Source organism: Caretta caretta, chromosome 5 (genome assembly GCF_965140235.1).
Source record: "Caretta caretta isolate rCarCar2 chromosome 5, rCarCar1.hap1, whole genome shotgun sequence".
NCBI classification, from domain to species: domain Eukaryota; kingdom Metazoa; phylum Chordata; order Testudines; family Cheloniidae; genus Caretta; species Caretta caretta.
Genome location: NC_134210.1, coordinates 3,752,037 through 3,773,935, shown reverse-complemented (window position 1 = coordinate 3,773,935; position 21,899 = coordinate 3,752,037).

Sequence of the window (21,899 nt, the reverse complement as noted above, 5' to 3'; positions counted from 1 at the left end):
CCAAGGGTTGAAGTTCTGCTTGTGTGAAGATCACATTGAAGGGCAGGCTAATTAATACCTGGATGGCCCCTGACAACATCCTTGGGCTTTCATTATCATTGTTACGGTGACCAGTCAGCTTCTCGGTTTAATTTCTTCTTTGTATTACCATAACATATTCCCCACAAGGGTCATTAGCAGGTTTCAAGCCTGTAACTTTGACAACCACATCACAGTTACTTCTGGAGTTAAAAAGAGTGACTCCATTAACTGGTAGTAGTGGTAGGCTGTTATCCTCTAATGGCCTAATCCCTAGAGAAGGACATGATGCAATCTCTGCCAGCGTGCTACAGAACTATAATGACTACAGTTGGATTTGAAACAAGCCCTGCATCCAGATGTCTCAAACTCTGCAGGAATTTGCATTGAGATCTTCAAGACGGGCACCTGGAAATCATGGTGATAGGCACCTTGGCTCTGCAAGAGTTTGACAAATAGATTACATTTTAATGACTCATGTTCGTACAGCACCCTGCGCAGTGCAGCCCTGATCCCATTGGAGATTCTGGGAGCTACAGTAAGAGTTGGATTATATTAGAGGAGCCCTTGATAGTTGGGTTGCTCCTATATCTTTGGGGGACCAAAAGAAAACTCAGCGTCCAAACCCTTGAATTTTGGGGGTGTTTGGACCTGGACCTGAATCCACACTTTGTGGCTCAGACTCCTGTAGGCTGCTGTAGAGAGGAATGATAGCTGTGGCTTAAGGCTACGAGTTGGCTTCTTGGAGGCCTGGGTTCTGTTTCCAAGAGGTGACCTGGGGCAAGTTGTTTGTTCTGGCTGTGCTTCAGTCCTGTAAAATGGAGATTGTGGTACTTCCCAACCTCTGAGGGATGCCAGGAGGAGGAATCCGTCAGTGGCTCTGAAGCTACGGTGGTAGGGGCTGCACAAGACCCCGCAAATGCCTATTAGATGGAGCGGCTGCTGCCGGTGTCAGTGTGCAATGGGAAGCGAGTCTCTCTGAACCTCTGTTCCAGGATTGTTCCCTATGATCTATTCACCAGGCCTGTGCCTAATCCAGCATCGAGTCTACCACGGAATGGGACTCCCTACCTTTCCAGGGGAAGATCATTCCACAGTTTGGCACATCACTGTCAGGCTATTTTCCCTGATACCCTAAATTTCCCCTTTCTCAATTTCATCCTTTGACTCCTTGTTAGACCCTCTTGTATAACTACCTGCTCGCCATTAACCTCTATAAATAACTCCACGGTTAGGGGTTCGGCTGTTGTTTGATTTTAATTATGCCAAGTGAAAATTCTCATCTCCTGTGTGAGCTGGACTTTGTACGTCCACGCTGTATTTGAACAAATGGGTTTAATTTTAAATTAATCGCTCTAGCTCGGGAGAAGCTTGGGGACTGAATGTAAGAGCAGAGCGATCGAACTCTGGCCCAGATCTCATGAAGGCTGGCGCGGTGTATAACTAATGTCGTAAATGCCCCCGTGGGTCCACTTGCAGTGAGAGTGCGGAGAGAACGCAGACACCTCTCTCTAGCGGCTTGTCTGCGTGTGGATAATAGTCTACTGCTGCTACTGCCTAATGGAGTTACTCCTTTAGCTCTGGCAAGAGCATGTTGTTGAAGGCCCCTGGTCTGAACCCTGCAGGAGGCCAATCATAGGGTGATAGCCTTACCAAGGACTAGACAGCGAATGGCTCTGTGGCACACTGAGAGTACACCCAAATTACGGGCCATGGGCAGTCAGCGGACTCCTCCCCATTCCTGCTCCGCAAGCTGATGCAGAAGGAGGGGACGGGAGATGTCACGGTTTCCCCAGGGAGCAGGGAGGAAGCAGTTCTGCCTGGCCCTTATGCAGAAGGGGTGTAAAATGCCCCTTGCCCCATTCCCACCCCACACATCTGATGGCTAGGCAAAGCCTGCCTCTTTGTGCCTGCTAGCCTTAACTTAGTAACAGGAAGTGCCTGGCTGAGGGGGTTTAATGGTGGTAGCATTCTTTGCCTGTATGTGCATGTAATCAAGAGATCTCGACTTCCCCGGCAACAAAGAAATGCACAAATCAAGAAATATTAACATGTCCTTAGCAAACACAGAGCAGATGTTTCAATAAGGCCCTTTAAAAAAAAAAAAACAGATAGAGAGGAACAATTTTGTTCCTCCGGAAAGTGGTCTTGCTTTATGCAGCGGCTAGCACAGACAATTCCCTGACATTCCTCAGCGCGGGACGCCGAGCGAGTTCCAGGACATTCCCAGCCCCATTGGGGATGAGCCGTCCAAAGCCGGAATCTTTTATTTGACATCTGCTGGGAGGGGAGAAACCCCAAGAAAGGGATGAGCTCGGCTGTTTTACCATCTTGGAATAATTCAGGATAATCGAGGCAAAAAAAAAAAAAAAAGCAAAAGGGTTGGGGGGGGGAGGCAGCCTTTCAAAGGAGAAAAAGAATCAAACATTTCTAAACACAGCGTGGCGGCCGAGCCAAACCAAACAGCAATGATTCATTGACTTGTCTTCACCCTTCACTTTTCCTATAATGAGCAAAGCAACCCTGGCAATGTGCAGCCATGGCTTCCTTCCACTCCCAGCAGTCCTGAGAGAAAATGTGCAAACCAACGCCTCCCGTACGCTAGCGGCTCACGATTAGCAGGGAGGCTGGGGGCGGGGGATGGAGTTTGCCTTCCCCTGCAGCATGAGTTTGCTGAGATCATCTTGACATATGCCACTGCAGAGGATCAGGTACTGGTGGCCCCCTGGCCCCTCCTGTCCTCTGCCTGTGGTACACAATAGTTACCCCCAAGGGCTATAATACTTTAGCCGAATCCGGGTTATTCAGCTCCATACAGGAATAACGTGGGGGATTAGTGGCCCGTGATGTGCAGAAGATCAGGTGAGATTATCTGTCATCTAGGATGTCTCCCTTTAGCAGCCTTGCAAGCATGTGCCCATGTTCTAGCTCATCTCTCTGTCTGATCTCCTTGACCATCTAGTTTGATCTATTGAACTCCTCTAATCCATCTGATCCCTCTGCCTCACCTAGCCTAGCTAGTTTAGCTAGGCTGCCTCGCCTTCCTGTCTGATCTAACAGGCCTGTCACGTTGGTTTGCAAGAACAGCACAAGGCTGTAGGGAGGATAAATCAGGGGTTTTGTTTTGTTTTTGGCCAGGTTCGATGCAGCGGCACTGTAGTGAAGAGAAAAGGCGTACTTGTGGCACCTTAGAGACTAACCAATTTATTTGAGCATAAGCTTTCGTGAGCTACAGCTCACTTCATCAGATGCATCCTGTGGAAAGTGTAGAAGATCTCCACAGTATGCATCCGATGAAGTGAGCTGTAGCTCACGAAAGCTTATGCTCAAATAAATTGGTTAGTCTCTAAGGTGCCACAAGTCCTCCTTTTCTTTTTGCGAATACAGACTAACACGGCTGCTACTCTGAAAACTGTAGTGAAGGTGGGGTGTCTCGGTCGCATTCTTGCAGCGGTGTAGGTGAGAGAGGAGGGAACAGTCACTGGTTTGGAGGCTCTTTAGAACTTGCTCTGCCACAGACTGGCCAATGGGACCTTGGGGTATGTCTGCTCTGCAGCTAGGTGGGGGGATTCGCAGGGCGGGTAGACAGACTTTTGCTAGCTCTGCCTCAGCTGGCCTGCTAAAAATAGCAGTGTGGAATTACAGCATGGACAGCAGCATAGGTTAGCCACACCTGACCCCCTGGCTTCAAGCTCAGGCGGCTAGCCCAGGCCTCCGGTCAGGCCATGGTGAAGTGAGCTGTAGCTCACGAAAGCTCATGCTCAAATAAATTGGTTAGTCTCTAAGGTGCCACAAGTACTCCTTTTCTTTTTGTGTCTACACTGCTATCATTCACACGCTAGCTTGAGCCGAACTGGTGTGAGTCTGTCTGCCCAGGCTGGAAATCACACCTGCCAGGTGCAGGGTAGACATACCCATTAAGGGCCAAATCCTCAAAGGTATTTAGACTCCTATCTTCCATTGGAACATCACTGGACCTTTGGAACTTCCACTGGAACATGGCAATTTCAGTGGAGGTGAGGAGCCTGAATTGTCTTAGAGGATCTGGGCCTCGGTCTCTCTGGGAACTATTTAAGTACCATAGATAGATAAACGGTGAAGTCCCTCTGTTCCATCCTCACAATGATGTAGGTGGGAAGGGGTCCCTGTGACGCTGCTGGCTTGAGGGGATTCGTGCCACGCATGCTCCAACCATCACGCTTCACTTGGCCTAGTCCAGCAGAAAGCTGTAGTGACCGATGAGGGCAAGGCAGGAGCAGAGGGCATGAGGGGCCAGCATGTCTAATGGGCAGTGCCCTTGTGTCCTAGAGTGAGTGGAACTTTCCCCCTCAGAGGGTTCAAAATCAGATACAGCTGCTCAATAACCCTGTAGCTTATGATTCAATCGATGTGTAACAAGGCTCATCAGGAGCTGTAAGAAACACAAAAGAGTTCAGATGGCGTTTTCCAGGCCATTATTTAATTTTCATGCTGTTTCTGCAGCTTCTGGTTCCAGCCAGAAACAAAAGAGCCCATCAGACAAGCTGCAAGTGTGAAAGTTCCCATTTCAGTTTTACAGCCCCCAAGATTTTTCAGCTAGTCTGACGCAGCTCTAAACTGAGCAGCCGGTCCTGGGGGGGGCCAGTTACCTTCTCTTAGCAGAAATACGGCCGCTGACTCAGTTTCCCATGCTGCTGTTCTTTATTTGATTTGTTGAAATGTTTGAGGGGGCTTGTGCATGGGTCCTGGACGAGACTTGGACGAGATTTGTGAAATGCAGCAATGCAACTTGAGATAACCCACCACCAGGGAGCCAACCAGTTAAACAGTCCAGTCATCCTCCAGCTCAGCCAGGCCCGTGTCCTTGCGATGCCCCTCCATTTTCAAATGCCCGGGGGGGAAAGACGAGTTTTGCAGTTGTGTGTGTTACATTAACCCTCCGGCCAAACCCCTGTCTGGGGCAAAGAGGCCACAGGAAACCAGCATCCACATGAGTGTCCAAGTCATCATCCATTTTCTCGTTCTCTGGGTCCCACTAGAGTCTGTCCATCGTCTCCCCTCTGTGGGGTACAACAGCAATGCCCCTGCTGGTCTTTCAGAGCCCAGGGGAACCTCTCCCCTTCACTGTTCCTCACGCTCTCCCCATGGGCTCTGTCCAGTGAAACAGGCATCAGGTGCCCATACTACCTCTCCTCGCTTCTCTTCCCTACACGGCTCCCTCCTTCACGCTGCCGTCGTCTCTGATTTTCCCTCACAGGTCTTTGGTCTGTCTGGCTCTCTAATCCAAACAACGCCTCCCCCTGGAATACCTTATTCAGCCATATGGCTGTCTTTTTAGGCCTTTTCCCAGGCCCTTGGGCTGGAGAAACCCAGAATGGCTGCCCTTTTCCTAGTCTTTCTTCCTTTAGAGAAACCTCAGTACAGGTCTTACTCCTGTCCCTGTCCCAGTCTTTCTCTATTCTGTGTGAAGGGGCTGCTTATATCCCCTGGCACTCCTTCCCAGCATTCCTTGCTGTGACCACTTTAACTCACATTAGCCCTGGAAACTACAATTCCCAGAATGCCACCCTTTCTGCATTGAATGCAGGAATAGGGCAGGGAAGGGGCTGTAGCCTGCCTTTAAAGGCCAGTACGTCCTGCTACAGGGTCTTTGTCTGATCCTGGACTCCTGGAGCCCAATTCTCCTCTGACTTACACTGATGTAAATCAAGAGTAACTCTACCAAAATCAGTGGAGTTACAACAGGGAAAGCCAGCGTAAGAAAGAGGAGACCAAAGCCCCTAATCTCTAGAGATAAACAGGAGTGCAAGTAGGGTGGTATGCTCCAGTACACAGTACCAGAAAGAGATTTTTAGCGGGTACGGGGTACCAGAAGGACTTGGAAAGGGGGGTGGAGCTACACTCTGCTCCTTAAAGGAGCAGAACGTGGATAGGGAGAGCATTCATTCTTTATATGGGTTTAACAGCACAATACAGATGCAAACAAACTGAAACAAAGTCTTTGTTTAAGTTTGGTAGCCTCTGTATTGTGCTGTTAAGTTGGTCAGGAGTCCTCAAGAGGGGAGGGTTGGGGGGACAGAAGGTGTTTAAACAGTGTTTTTGATTCCTGCTCCAGCCTCTGGCCTATGAACATATACTGATGGGAGCATTCTAACCAATGGACTGAGGACTTGAAGGTAATCCGGAGCCTTCATATTTCCTTGATCCTTTGCAGATGGACTTATGAGATGGATATGGTACAGAGATTGTTCTAGCCTCACTGATGCCTGATTTCTCCCTTGCAGTGGACACAGATCGGATGTCTGTTGTCTTTCTCACATGAGTCAGCAGCCTTTGATACCTGTGGTATAAGCAACATAGCCCTTGCTTGAGTGATTTTGTTCTTTCCTGTCCAAATGTCAAAGCCTGTTCCCATTGAACTCAATAGCAAAACTTCTTTTGATTTCAGTGGGAACAGGATTTGGCCCCAAGAGATCAGAGAATGTGATTTTGATCAATTGCTTATCTGTCCAGAGACAGTTCTCATGCATGTTCTGCCAGGCTGATTTTGGTTGCCCCTCCTGTATGTCATGCTGAGGAAAATAGGAAAACAATGTGGGCTGGAGTTCAATCAAGATGCACATGGCACACACAGTTCTATGCCTCTTTCCCATCAGACCCAGATGGTGCCGCCTCTTTGCGTCCCCGGTGCCTGGCGGAGAGCAAGACTTAGGCCTTGTCTATGCTGCCACATTACAGCGCTGAAACTTTCTCGCTCAGGGGTGTGAAAAACCAGCGCTGGGAGCTACTCCCCTCGTGGGAGTGGGTTTTTTTACAGCTCTGGGAGAGCTCTCTCCCAGTACTGGTACCGTGGCAGCACGTGGTAGTGAAGACATACCCTTAGATAAAGGTAAGCTGACAGAAACTTAGTCTGGACATAAGGGAGACACTGATAGTGTTAAGGGAAAGTGGGGTGATTGTCCTTCCTATCCTTCTTTCATTTAAGAAGTTTTCAATTTGGGGTATTGCTGGATCCTCAATAACACCTGGAAGTACAGGTGGCTCCAGGGGCCCAACGCATCATTTTGCGACTGCATCTGTTTAACAGATGCAGTTGTAAAATTTTAGATAGGTAAGGAAGGTGTCGGAGGGGATGGGGAGAGCATGGGGGCCCTGGGCTGGGGACGGGGTGGGGAGGAGTCACATGGAGGTTCACATGGGGAGGTCACGTGCCCTCCTTTGTGTCCCTCCCATGAGTGCAGTACTGGCAAGAGATTATTTCTGCTTGCGCCACTGGAGATAAAACGGGGGTTAGATTATATTACTTTCAGTTCACAGCCATTATAAAGTGACTGTGGGCAAGGGAGCTAGTTAGGCACTTCCTGTGAGACTGACAGTGATGTTATATCACGTACCTTTGAGATCCCTCCTTCAGGAGCTGGAGAGCAGGTTTAACAAGGGGTCTAGTTTAGTGCAGGTGGACTAGACCTGTTGACCTGGGATCTGCACTGATTCAACATCAAGAGAGCTTTTTATATGATTATTAGCCCGGATGGGCAGGAATGGTGTCCCTAGCCTCTGTTTGCCGGAAGCTGGGATTGGGTGACAGGGCATGGATCACTTGATGATAACCTGTTCTGTTCATTTCCTGTGGGGCACCTGGCACTGGCCACTGTCAGAGGACAGGATACTGGGCTTGATGGACCTTTGGTCTTATGATGTGATGGGACTCAGGAGGGTTCCCGCAAGTCTGGATATCACAGAAAATATCCTGGCATTGTGAAGTAGGTTCCATAGGGGAAGGGTGGAAGCCCCGTTGCTGGAGATGTTTTAAAACCAGTGAAGAGGACACCCAATAAGTGTCAACTGTGTCCTGGCCAGGGCTTTGGGGCGGACTACATGAACGGATGGGCCAAATTTACCAAAGTCAATGGAGTTACACCATGGATGTATCTGGCCCCAACCTGTCTCGCTCCTTGCTCTGGTTTATATAAGTCTATGCATGTGCCCCTTGTGTTCAGAATAAAGGGGAGACAGGTCTTGTTGAACGTGGCTCGTATGTCCACAAACATCTCTATAGGTGACAGGCCTGGGCAAAATGAAGCTCATCGCAACCCCCAGCATACTGGGGTTTACCTACTGGGGCAAAACAGCCCAACAAACCTGCCAGTCAGTTCATAGCAGCTGCATAACAGGGACGATCTGGCGCTGCAATAAACCTGAGATGAAAGTCGTCACCACGCACAGCTATAAACATCGTGATTGCAAGCCATGCATAATTGCACCCTTGTTAACACGTTCCAACTTGCAATGTCGCTTACGTAATTCATAACCATTTAACAAGACAGCCGATGGCAAATTAACTAAACATCAATTAGCGAGGAATATGGTTGTCACATTCATCCCGTTAACTCTTGGCTAATTACCTCATCGCACCTCCCATGTATTAATTGCAATCTAATTGTTTCCCATATCTTGCTGCTATAATTGAAAGTTTAGGAACAATCTAACAAGCAGATGTATTTCTCCTGGCACCTCCATAAGCGCCCTCTGTGTGACAATTGTAGTGCCAGGGGGCTATGCGTCCTGTTAACAGGAATGATGGACCTGTTGGAGCTCTGCACGGCCGTGTCCATTCTTTTGCTTGTTTCATGAGAGCCAACATCTGCAGAAGTGTTCTCTGATTTTGTGAAACTCTGGCTTCCAATTTCAGACGCCTAGCACCCACAGATCTCACTGGCTTTGACTAAGTCAGATTCTTGGCCCTACTGAAAATCAGTGGCACCAGCTGCACCCAAAACAGGGGCCCATAAAGATGAAAATTTGTCTTCGGGTTTCCCAAAAGCCCAGTTCTCACCCCCCGTCCTCTCGCACGCACCGTCACTCATAGCCTAGTCTGCACTTTAAAATTAACTTTCCTTCGGTATGCAGTGGGCTGAGAGGGTCCAGCCCCCCCCCCCCCCCCCCGATCAGCTACAGTGGTGATGTTGTTATTAGAATGAGGTCCCTGAGAAGCACGAGGAACAGCTCACTACCTTTATTCTTATCGCTCTTATTTTATGAAGAAGATGAAGAACATACGCACTGCGATATAGCAAAGAAGAGAGAGAGACTACACTATGGTCAGTGCTTGTATTACGCACATCATCCCATGGGGGGAGCCCCTCGGGTATCCGTGAGTGGCCATCACCCTGCCGTGTCCCACGTTCCACAGGCTGGGTGACCACTTTTGTAATGCATTACGCTGCTGCCCACTGTATCCGATGCATATCCATGAGGGTTGCAGCCTCTTTCCCGTCTCTGAACTTCCACACCCCACTTATGTTGGGGACCCCAATTCTGATACCTTAATCAACCATTTATCTCATACTCATTAGCATTTGCATCACGCGGTTGCTACAGCATTATTGCGGTTTAATGCTTTCAGTTATACGTGTTCCTTAAACTATCATTTAACTGATGATTTAACTGGGAATTGGTCCTGCTTCGAGCAGGGGGTTGGACTAGATGACCTTCTGGGGTCCCTTCCAACCCTTATATTCTATGATTCTATGATCAGTAACCGTGTCTGCGGTTTCTTGCTTCACACCAGTCACCTGACTTAGCTCGCTTGCTGCTATATTTCATCTTGTGACTTAAGGTAACATGCCTGTCAGTTACTTGTGTCAGCCTGACAACTCAGGCCTTGCTTAGCTCTACAAGGTAACTATTGTACAGACCTCTTGGTTCTTTACTTGTGATACAGCATGAATCAATACTCACACACTACCAAGATAAACTACAGGCTAGAGAGACCTGACGTGGCTCGGCGATCCAGGGCTTTTCTTGCTTGCTTGCTTGCTTTCTTCCAGAAATATTCCTAATCCAGCAACCTCCAAGTGAAAATATGAAAGCTGGGAGAAACACGTTAACAACATTAAACTAAAAGGGTGCCCTCCCGCAAATTATCTTGCAACTGTCCCTGCACTCACCCACTGCCACAGGCCTACGTAGCACTTCTCTAGTGGCTAGCCTCATGCTTGCCCCTCCCACATGGGGGTGAATTTCATTCTGGGTCAGTTGATGAGTCTGGCCCACACAGTTGGCCTGATGGGCAGACTCCAGAGCCTCTACTGGCAAAGCCCTTCCTGCAGGTCTCAGAAGTTCAGCTCAAGGAAGTTCAGGTTAAGGGTGGTACATAGGGAGAGAGAGGCAGTTCGCCCAGCTAGCAAAGAGAGACCAGAGCCCAAGCTCTCGAATTTGGAAGCAGCGCTGGGGAACAGAACCAGCTCCCTGTGGCTGACGGTGCAGAACAAATGGACAGCCATGTTCTGGGACAAAGGGAGCTCCGGTGTGGTCTTCAGAGGGCACCCTACTTAGGGAGCAAGATGGTATTTTATCCAGCTGGGCCCAAAAAGCCCTGGCTGATGGCTCTGAGGGCCACGTCAGGAAGACAGGGCTGAGATCACCAAGCCAATGGCCAGTGGTCCAAGACTGTCTGCTGCCCTCTTTGGTCCTCTGTGAGCAACTGAGTATTCACACCCTCCCCCAGAATGCAGCTGTGAATGGGGTCACCCCCCCACCTCCATAGGAAGGGCAAACACCTCCTCCACTCAATTATTTCTCTCTCACGCCACCCTTTGAATGATGGAAACTCATATTGCGGAAGGACTTGACTGACAAGTGCCCACCCCGGCTCCCCCATCAGCCCTGCCCTGCAGTGTTGCATTGTCACCTCCCCCCATGACCTCTCTCTCTGCCTGTAGAGCAGAGCTGGGGCATTTCCCTGGCAGATCAGAGCCCAGGTTAAGATCTTGCCTGAACTGCTATAGGAAGAGGCTGTGGTACTGGAGCGGGGAGGGGCTGGTCTCGTCAAGGCCTCTGAGAGCATGAGAGATAATTAAGTGGGCTCCTTGCCAGATTCTCCAGATGTTTAATTAATAGCGAGACGCCCCTGCTCAGCTGTCCGGTTGCAGTGCGATGGGCGAGATTGCTTTGTGCCGGCTCTGCTGTGCAATAGGACGAGGGCAGCTGACAAGGTGCCAGGTTCCGAGCTTCTCTCATGGGGCATTAATTGGCCTCCCTAATGTTCATCTATCTCACCTCGTTCGGCTGCTTCTTTAGGCATCAGGTCATTTAGGCTCTTCCTGCCAATGCTCCCCACCCCATCCCCCTCTTTCTAACTCCTCTCCTAAATGCCTCTTTCCCAGGGACTCCCACCCAAGGCCCCGAGCCCCCTGACCCCAAGCCGCCGGGACAGTCCCTTTGGTAGGCCCCAGGCCAGTCCCAGTCGGAGTCTCTGCCATTGGGGGCACTGAAGACCAAACATGAGCACTCAAGGTGCCAGACAGACCATCCTGGGGGCCTCCTTTGACACCCACCACAGATAGAGCGATGCTGCATGGCACACCCTGTGTATGTGTCCCATGTGCCCTGCAGGAACCAGCTCAAGGGGTGAGTTTGGGCTCTAGGCCCAATCAGTCCTTGGCTTCTGCTAAGTGACTTATGTGAGGCCAGCGGCTCAGCGAGGAGTAGAACCCTGGTCGGCTGAATCCGGTGTCCTAGCCAGGAGGCCAGGCTGCTGCCTCAGGAGGATGCTGACCTGGGGCTCTGCCACAGGCCTGCTGCGTGGCTCTTCAGGGCAGGGTCTGTCTGTGTGACACCTACCACAGTGGGGCTCCCGTTCCAGTTACAGCCTCCAGATGTTGCTGTGATGCAAAGATATGAGCGCCATGCTGGCAATGAGTGTCGTTCGCCATAGCCTATGGACGCCTCTGTGCTGCAGACTCCAATCCCAAGAGCCTTCATGCCGTGACAACTTGTACTTACTGTGGACCTGGGCCAGATTGGAACCATTAGCCTAGCACAGCTCTGAATGCCATTCCCGCTCCCCTGTGCCCTCCAGAGCCATGGTAACCTGGTTTGGAAGTAGCCAGGAGGGTCTGTTCTGGACAGAAAGTCACCTCGCCCTGCATATCAAACATCGGCATAACTAAGGGGTCGGTAATAAAGCCAGAGTGTGCTGTGTGCCTGCTGTGAAAACATGTTTCCATTGAATTTTGTGTAAGCGCTAACAATAAAGTAAAACATCAATATGGCCGGGCAATCAGGATGAAATTCTTGGCACCGCTCATTGAGTCATTGGAGACCGGTCCACACAGATAAATAGGCCGATCCCACATAACTACTATGCACATGCAGCTGGCTTGTGAGCTGAAAAGTTACTAATCAAGGGGACAACTCTGCTCTTGCGCAATCGATGGTCGATAGCAAGAAAATTAAAAAGGGCCTGACGTATGTTTCCTTCATCTCCCTCCAGCTGTTCTCGCTGGCTGGAGAGCAATTTCTCCGCGAAATGACCGCGGAAGATGATCTTATTGATCCAGCTGGATACATCATCCCTCTTCCGCCAGGCCAGCCGTAACAAGGTAGTCATGTGTGCTTTATGTGAGCTGCCTCGGTGCATGCATAGAGGAATCATTCGAAACCAAGGCCCCTCAGCTGAGAGTGAAACCCCAGCTCCCTGCAGCCCCTGTCTCTGGGGCCCCTCCGTGGGGGAGTTAAATCTCTTTGCGGGACACTGTCCTGGGACACTGTGTGAGTCGCAGACCTTTCCCAAAGCATCCAGCACCGGCCCCTGTTGGAAACGGAGCGAAGGTCTGTCCCAGCCGCGTCTAGTATCTCAGGTCCATGAGCTATCGGTATACACTGCATGCGAATAGCAGTGAAGATCTGGCAGGACAGATTTCAATTCGGGTGGTACAAGCCTGGCCGGAAGCACGGGTGTGCTAGCCCATGCCGGGCTCCGAGCCATCATCTCATCACTGCTATTTTTAGCTGTGCTAACTAGATTCAAGCTAGCACAGGTACGTCCACGTGAGCGGCAGACTCTGCTTCCAGCGTCGACACGCCCTGCCTCTGCAGGCGTCCAGGGAGAAGGTGATGAGTAGCAGAGGAGGCTGGGGGCAGCTGATTGTGAATGGGCAGGGAGGTGGTCTGGGTGCTGAGCGGGACATGGGGTCTGTGGGGAGGCAGAGGTGGGGAGAGATGACTAGAAGGGGGTGAGGTGCAGGCTGGGTGATGGGGCATGAACAAGGTGGCCTCCTCAAGACGCTGGGTCTCTGCAGATGGAGTTCACATCGTGGGAATCTGTGGGGTGGAGTGTGTGTGTGTGGGGAGGGGAGGGGGGGTCACTGTTGCTTTCCGCTAATAAAAATCCTTCTCAGCTCCCCTGCCAGCTCAGATACCGTGGTGCAGTAAAGCACATTAGACAGACAGATGCCACCGGTGACCTATTGCCTCTGCAGTAGGGACCAGCTTGGAGCAGCTCCCTGTGCTTCTTCGTTAGGCTGTGTCAGAGGCAGATGACGGCTGTAAAAGGCAGAGGCCCAGCTAACTACAGAGTGACTGAGCCACCCAGCTGCTTACTCGGGCCATGCTGTGCACCCCTCCCTCCCCGCATCTGCCCTTTGGATTATATCATGCCCAGAGGCTAACGCTTTGAAAGCCAGGCGTCTGCAAGAAGGAAGGAGAAATGGGGTCCAGTGGTCTGAGCACAGGACTGGGGAGCCAGGAGACCTGGGTTCTGCTGTGTGACTTTCAGCAAGTCAGCTGAGCACGCCGTACCTCAGTTTCCCCATGTGTGACATGGGAGTGAACAGCGCTAAGCTGCCCCTAAGGAGGGCTGTGAACTAACTTAGCTTTTGCAGAGCGGTAAGCACCAGTGAGAGGCCAAGGATGAGCATTCCCAGTGTGAGGATGTTACATCAGTTACAAGAAAAGTCTCTTTTCAGTTAAAAACAAAGAATCAGCGCATGGCGTAAATGTGTCACTGGTGTAAGGTGCTGGGTTCAGAGTCCTTGAGACTGGGGTCCTCAAGCTAGAGACAGGAGAGACCAACCAGCCACATGCAGGCGTCTTCCTCATTGTACATTATCTAGCATTTTGTCCTCAGAACAGACAGCAGGACAGCAACCACCCTTCGTGCTGACCGTCAGGGACCACTTCCGGGGAGGGAGGCACTCTGAGACCAAGGTGATGGGCCCAGTATGAAAATCTGAGCAGAACAAAACAGTGCCTCAGTCAGACAGCCTTTCCCATGAGACAGCCTTCTTGGTCCGTGTTTCAAGATGGGTCTGCAGAATATCCTGCTTAGAATGAACGTTGGTAAGACCAAGGCTATAACTGAGGGAGGAGGACTCACCATGAAGGATATTACAGGCAGAGAGCTAGAAGAGTGAAAAAAATGGAAATACCTAGGATCAGTGTGTGACGGGATTCCCGGGGTGCAGCCGGGGACTGTGGGCCCACTGTGTCCCCTTAACTCTCCAGCCTGGGCTGTCTCTCACCATGCTTTGCTAGTGACAAGCAGCAAACCCCTCCAGGCGCTGTGATCACTCAGTGCAACCGTACGTGGAGCCCCACACCCCGCTAGATTGCATGAATGCTCCCAGAGCCGGTCATGAATCACACAGAGAAAGGTACCAGCCAAATCCCCCCCAGCTCTGTACCTCAGGAATAGACCGTCTTGCACTGCTCGAGACAAGCATTGCACGTTTATTAATTGGTTCACCACTTCATCAATGGAAAGTGGACATACGCCAGCCTTTGCGAACCTAAGCAGGTTCACCAGACATGTCAGGCAAACTCACTGGTAAAGATAAACAGTAAAACAAGTTTATTGATTTTAGATTTTAATTGATTATAAGTGACAGGCAAAAAGTTAGAGTTCATTACCAAAATAAAATAAAATAAAATATAAGCACGCAGTCTAAACTCTCAACCCTATTAGACTGGGTGTTGCGGTTCAAATACAAGACAGGACAAGCTTTAAGCAAGCAAGCAGGCTGGTCTGCCGACGGCTGCTCCACCTGTCAGCTTTTCCACCCTCTCCTTTATTTCTCTCTCTCCCCCCATGCATTACATACTCCAACAGATAAAAGGAATACACTGGCTTTGCATAATATTCTTATTTACCAATTTCTATCTACCACATTCCTTGCTCTCAGGCCTTGAGCCCAGTCCTGGGAGGCTTCCCACGGTTCATGTCATCTGGGCGAGATTCCAAGGTTCATGCCCTTGAGAGGAGCCGTGTGTGCACTGCTCCTACACAACACTCTGGGTGTGCCCTGAATGTTGCCAAGTGCATGAACCCCGTATGAATCCTACATCCCCTACTTTTTTGTTTATTTGTGCTCGGCCATCTCATAGTAGCCATCAATTTGCTTTTGCAAGCCATTAACTTCCGGACAGACAAGGTCATAACTCGTGGAGCCTGCCAGGGCGGGTCTCGACAAAGCCTTAACAAAAAGGAAATAGATTGCACACAGCAACAGCAAAAAATAAGCCCAAGAAGGTAAAGTGTAGTTGGCCAGGCCCCAATTAGCCATGCTAGAGTACTGGGAAGAGAGGTTCGCGTAAGCAGCGAGCATCGTCTCATTCCCTATTTCCTCAGGGTGATGACATACTGGAATAAGGCACGTACCTAACAATTCTTCAGCTGCTACAAAATCAAATAAACAAAAGTGGGTAACATTTGCTATTGAAGTCAATCTTTCCCATAGGTTATATGTCATTCGGGCCCGTAACGGAGGAGGCGCTCCCGAGTCAACCCCTACAGGAAATAGCAGGCACATAAGGCACACAATCAATACAGAATTAGCAGTGATTTGGGCGAGAATGGCCACAAACAGAGTCTCAGGAGTCTCTGGCTGTTGGTTTGCTGCCAGTCTTCGTTGAGCCGCGGCGACCAATGCTTTCACTGCTCCCCATATCACGGGCTGGCTTGGGACGCTACTCCTCCTCCGTTTCCGTCCCGGCGTTGTCGACCCGGGGGGCAACGCGTTCTCCTCCAAGGTCAGCTGAAACTCCGGTATGGGGTTCGACAGCCCCTGGTGCCACGCCATGCTATTTCAGTGCTGGTCGCACACACCGGGCCGGAACCCACAACGGTCCTGCAGGGAGAGACACAGCAGCATATCCTCGACCCCAAGTGATTAAAGGTACTGGGCCCAACCATTGCGGGTCGGGCAGCTGACGGTAATAGACACGTGGTCTTTCCAGTACCTCGGACTTATGAAAATGCCGATCCGCGGGGGTCTGCTGATCTGCGTTCAGCGTTAAATTATTTAAAGTGAACAAAAGGATATGCAATTGTTGCTGAATGTCTCCTAAGGTTCGGAGACGCAGCTTCCCTTGTTTTGATTGTTTGTCAAGCAAGGTTTTTAGCATGCGATTTGCACGTTCAACAATAGCTTGGCCTGTGGAATTATAAGGGATCCCGTGTTTGAGACGGACGTCCCATTGGGCACAAAAGGTGGATAGGGCTGTGGAGCAATAGGCTGGGGCATTATCTGTTTTTATCTGGCTCGGGCGACCCATAGCAGCAAAACAGGCTAGCAAATGGTGAATAACTTTTTTTTTGGGAGTGGCTTCCCCATGTTGTGGGGTCGCCCAAAGGAATCCCGAATAGGTATCAATGGAAACATGTAAAAACGAATAGGGGCAGAATTGTGGCCCGTGAGTGACATCCATTTGCCACAGCTGATTCGCTGTGGTACCTCTGGGGTTAACGGCATTAGAAAAGGTAGGGGCAGCAGCGGCACAGTGGGGCAGGAACGAACAATAGAACGTGCATGATCAGCAGGAATGTGAAACTGGCGGGCCAAAACAGAGGCAGACTGATGAAAAAAGGAATGGCTTTCAATGGGGTCAGAAAAGAGGGAATTTACCTGACCACGTAATGCGTGATTGGCGCGCGCATTGCCTTCAGTGAGCAGCCCAGGCAGAGGGGTATGACTGCGAATATGAGCAACAAAATAAGGGAAATTACGAGTGGTGAGGAGATACTGTAAGGACAAAAACAGGCGAAGAAGGTCCGCATCAATCTGAGGGGTGAGAAGGGCAAGGGGTAAATGATCAATTACCTGATAAACATAATGCGAGTCCATGATCAAATTAAAGGGACAATCAGCAAAAAATTGAAAGGCCAAAAGAACAGCAGCTAGTTCCAAGGATTAGTGAAGCTCTCCAAGCGCTGTGCATGCAAATATTGTTGTACAAGTGAATGAAGGGCTTTCAGCTTTTCTAGGGGGAGGGGCCACTGGTCAATCCATACGGGCTCTAAGGATTGCCATACCAATGGTAATGCGGAGGGCAAGGTGGGTGGGGGAGGGTTTTGGGCCATTATAGATTAATATCGAGGGTGGTGTCCAGCTTTACAAGTAAGTCACGGCCCCAAATATTGAAGTGGACAGGGAGCACAAAAGGGCAGATCGTAGCAAGGGCACGGCCTCCTGGTTTAGAGACTGTGACCCAAGACAAGCTTTGGCGCCCGGGTTTTCTACCCCCGGTCCCCCACAACTCTTTAGAAGGAACTGTTGGCCAACTGACCGGCCAGTCCTGATCACGAATCACCGTAACGTCAGCTCCAGTGTCCACCAGCCCTGTAAAAGGAAAATTATTTAAAAGAAGTGCTAACTGAGGTTTCGAGGGGCGGAGCGACATTGTTAGAGCAACAAGTTGAGAGGACGTGTCGTGAGGCTGCGACTGAGACAACGTCGATCCAAACCCGCCTCCGCCCCGGGCTCGATCCTCTACAGCTGGCACCTGATAGGGAACTAAAATCAATTGTGCAATTGACCGTCCACGCGGGAATCATAGAATCATAGAATATCAGGGTTGGAAGGGACCCCTGAAGGTCATCTAGTCCAACCCCCTGCTCGAAGCAGGACCAATTCCCAGTTAAATCATCCCAGCCAGGGCTTTGTCAAGCCTGACCTTAAAAACCTCTAAGGAAGGAGATTCTACCACCTCTCTAGGTAACGCATTCCAGTGTTTCACCACCCTCTTAGTGAAAAAGTTTTTCCTAATATCCAATCTAAACCTCCCCCACTGCAACTTGAGACCATTACTCCTCGTTCTGTCATCTGATACCATTGAGAACAGTCTAGAGCCATCCTCTTTGGAACCCCCTTTCAGGTAGTTGAAAGCAGCTATCAAATCCCCCCTCATTCTTCTCTTCTGCAGGCTAAACAATCCCAGCTCCCTCAGCCTCTCCTCATAACTCATGTGTTCCAGACCCCTAATCATTTTTGTTGCCCTTCGCTGGACCCTCTCCAATTTATCCACATCCTTCTTGTAGTGTGGGGCCCAAAACTGGACACAGTACTCCAGATGAGGCCTCACCAATGTCAAATAGAGGGGAACGATCACGTCCCTCGATCTGCTCGCTATGCCCCTACTTATACATCCCAAAATGCCATTGGCCTTCTTGGCAACAAGGGCACACTGCTGATTCATATCCAGCTTCTCATCCACTGTCACCCCTAGGTCCTTTTCCGCAGAACTGCTGCCTAGCCATTCGGTCCCTAGTCTGTAGCGGTGCATTGGATTCTTCCATCCCAAGTGCAGGACCCTGCACTTATCCTTATTGAACCTCATCAGATTTCTTTTGGCCCAATCCTCCAATTTGTCTAGGTCCTTCTGTATCCTATCCCTCCCCTTCAGCGTATCTACCACTCCTCCCAGTTTAGTATCATCCGCAAATTTGCTGAGAGTGCAATCCACACCATCCTCCAGATCATTTATGAAGATATTGAACAAAACCGGCCCCAGGACCGACCCTTGGGGCACTCCACTTGATACTGGCTGCCAACTAGACATGGAGCCATTGATCACTACCCGTTGAGCCCGACAATCTAGCCAGCTTTCTACCCACCTTATAGTGCATTCATCCAGCCCATACTTCCTTAACTTGCTGACAAGAATACTGTGGGAGACCGTGTCAAAAGCTTTGCTAAAGTCAAGAAACAATACATCCACTGCTTTCCCTTCATCCACAGAACCAGTAATCTCATCATAAAAGGCGATTAGATTAGTCAGGCATGACCTTCCCTTGGTGAATCCATGCTGGCTGTTCCTGATCACTTTCCTCTCATGCAAGTGCTTCAGGATTGATTCTTTGAGGACCTGCTCCATGATTTTTCCAGGGACTGAGGTGAGGCTGACTGGCCTGTAGTTCCCAGGATCCTCCTTCTTCCCTTTTTTAAAGATTGGCACTACATTAGCCTTTTTCCAGTCATCTGGGACTTCCCCGGTTCGCCACGAGTTTTCAAAGATAATGGCCAATGGCTCTGCAATCACAGCCGCCAATTCCTTCAGCACTCTCGGATGCAACTCGTCCGGCCCCATGGACTTGTGCACGTCCAGCTTTTCTAAATAGTCCCTAATCACCTCTATCTCCACAGAGGGCTGGCCATCTCTTCCCCATTTTGTGATGCCCAGCGCAGCAGTCTGGGAGCTGACCTTGTTAGTGAAAACAGAGGCAAAAAAAGCATTGAGTACATTAGCTTTTTCCACATCCTCTGTCACTAGGTTGCCTCCCTCATTCAGTAAGGGGCCCACACTTTCCTTGGCTTTCTTCTTGTTGCCAACATACCTGAAAAAACCCTTCTTGTTACTCTTGACATCTCTCGCTAGCTGCAGCTCCAGGTGCGATTTGGCCCTCCTGATTTCATTCCTACATGCCCGAGCAATATTTTTATACTCTTCCCTGGTCATATGTCCAACCTTCCAACGACTGCGGAAGATGTGTCCACACCTGAACCTTAATAACGCCAGTGTAATCGGCGTCAATGACCCCTGGGATGACAAAAAAGCCCTGTTTCCCAGCGTGTGAGCGAGGGAGAACCAGACCCACAAATCCGGCAGGGAGAGGTCCCATCGCCTGGGTAGGTATGGCGCAAACCTCCCCCGGCAACTGAAAATCAGCGTCCTCCTGCATAATCAAATCAAGCCCTGCACTTCCAGCAGTCGCCGCCTTCATGGAGTCTATGGGTTTTAAAGCAGAGGAACAGTTGTCTGAGTGGGAAACACCCCCGTTTGGCCCTGGGTTCGGGGGGGACCCGTCGTGCGGTTTCCCGACCCGCTACGACACTGATTAGCCCAGTGATAGCCCTTCCGACACTTGGGGCACTTCTTTGAGGGGCGGACGGGCACCGTCGATGAGCGGCACTCCCGCTGAAAGTGACCCTCCTTACCACAGCAGTAACAACGCTTCCCCTCCTTCCCGTTTTTCCGCAGGACGGCGGCCAGAACCCCAGCTTTATGGGCTTGTGTGCCAATGTTTTGGCACGCCCGCAGCATGTCTGACAGCTCTAGAACGCCAGCGGCTTGTGCCGCCTGGAGAGCACGGCGGCAATCCTCGTTCGCATTTTCAACCGCCATTTTTAACAGGATCTCCTGAGCTGCCGCAGGGTTATCCACCTGTCGGAGGATAGCCTCCTGCAATCTGTTGGTAAAATCCATAAAGGACTCTGATGCACCCTGCCGGATACTGGCAAAGCTTTTGGTAGGCTTGCCTGAATCCGGGACCTTCTGGAAAGCATGCTGGGCGCAGGCAGAAATAATGGGGAAGACGGCCTGAGGGAGTTGAGACTGCATCTGAACGGTAGCAAACTGGCTCTCCCCTGCTAACTGCTCGTAAGTGACACCTTGCGCTATATATACCTGGGCTTGGCATTCCGCCATCTGCCGATACTCACTAAGCCAATTAACATACTGACTGGGCGTCAGCATCATGCGCAACAGCGCCTTCCAATCTTCAGGGACCAGGGTGTACCCAGTACCTAGCCCTTCAAGGAGACCACGTACATATGTGCTAGTCAGGCTGAACTCGCGAATCGCTTTCTTTACCTCTCTGATCACCGAGTAAGGCAAACTGACCCAGTTTGCAAGCTGGTTGCCCTGGCCATCATCCTGCCAGGTCACCGGGAAAACTGAGACTAGATCAGCTAATTCCTCTGCTGTAAGATCTGGGCGAGTCTTCGCTGCGTGAACCATTTGTTGCACCAGCGAAAGCCCCTGAGCAGACGCGGACGATCCCCCGGGGGGCCCCGGAGCATGGGGCCCCACAGTGGGACGGTGATCAGACACCGGCTCCAGTGGGGAAGGCAAGGGAGGCGGTGGTAATTGAGGCACTGGGGGCGAAGCAGGGGGAGGGATGGCTGCAGGAGCGGACGGGGGTGGCAAGATTGGCAGCCCCTCTATTGGCGCGGGAGAGGGTCTTTCCGAGACGACACGCTGTGTCGCATCGCCAGGAGGGGGAATGGCTGCAGGAGCAGACGGGAGTGGCGAGATCACCAGCCTCTCTATTGGCGCGAGGGAGGGCCTTTCCGAGGCGACACGCTGTATCGCGTCGCGGCAGAGGTGCCAGGCATGTAAAGCCTGCACGGGCGCCCGAGGCTCTTTGTGCTCTTTGTCTGGCCCAACCGCTCCCAGTTCGCTAGCTTAAGGGTTCCGGCTTCAGGGTACCACGGGCATTGGGCACTCACCTCCTGTAGCAGGAGAGTGAGTTCTCGAGTGGGGCAGTCGTGCTGAGCCTTACGCAGCAAATACTGTAGCTCATTGCGGTGTTGCACTTGCAAAGCAGAGAGGGAGCTTCCTATACTTACCACGACGAAAAATACTCACCAGGATCCGCGAAGCGGATGAGTGACGCGTCTGAAACCCTTGCCGGGCGAGGTGAGTGCTGAGGGCCCCACGTTTGGGCACCAGTTGTTGCGGTTCAAATACAAGACAGGACAAGCTTTAAGCAAGCAAGCAGGCTGGTCTGCTGACGGCTGCTCCGCCTGTCAGCTTTTCCACCCTCTCCTTTATTTCTCTCTCTCCCCCCGCGCATCACATACTCCAACAGATAAAAGGAATACACTGGCTTTGTATAATATTCTTATTTACCAATTTCTATCTACCGCATTCCTTGCTCTCGGCCTTAAGCCCAGTCCTGGGAGGCTTCCCACGGTTCATGTCATCTGGGCAGGATTCCAAGGTTCATGCCCTTGAGAGGAGCCGTGTGTGCACTGCTCCTACACAACACTCCGGGTGTGCCCTGAATGTTGCCAAGTGCATGAACCCCGTATGAATCCTACAACTGGGCAACATCTAGA